The following is a 239-nucleotide window of genomic DNA, read 5'->3' as shown; positions in this document are numbered from 1 at the left end:
ACAGGGTGTTTCACTCAATAAACGAGTGAGGAAAAAAAGAAATTCAAGCAACAGACTTTGTGTGCAGGTTACACAAGTTTGCGTCAATGTTTGTGATGAAAAGAAAAATACTTTGGCAGAAATCTTTGTTCCTGGATACCTCATAGTTTCTTGGATGCATGTAAGATATGTCTCACAGAATCATGGACCCAGGAGCAAAGAGATGTTAACAACCTTGTGTAAATTGGGTTTGAAAAGGT

The 239-nt window shown here is 37.7% G+C and overlaps 1 long non-coding RNA gene across 1 annotated transcript in view; it reads left to right on the top strand.

The window, feature by feature from the left end:
- The first annotated feature begins 6 nt into the window (after positions 1–6).
- LOC109465469 overlaps positions 7–239 on the top strand; it is a 2,857-nt gene continuing 2,624 nt past the window's right edge. The window contains exon 1 of the long non-coding RNA XR_002139959.1: positions 7–237. This is a non-coding gene — a long non-coding RNA (uncharacterized LOC109465469). The remainder of the gene's footprint in view (positions 238–239) is intronic.

This window comes from Branchiostoma belcheri, unplaced genomic scaffold (genome assembly GCF_001625305.1).
Source record: "Branchiostoma belcheri isolate BF01 breed outbred unplaced genomic scaffold, Haploidv18h27 scaffold1500, whole genome shotgun sequence".
In the NCBI taxonomy this organism is placed as follows: Eukaryota; Metazoa; Chordata; class Leptocardii; order Amphioxiformes; family Branchiostomatidae; genus Branchiostoma; species Branchiostoma belcheri.
This window is presented reverse-complemented; position numbering and strand designations above follow the sequence as displayed.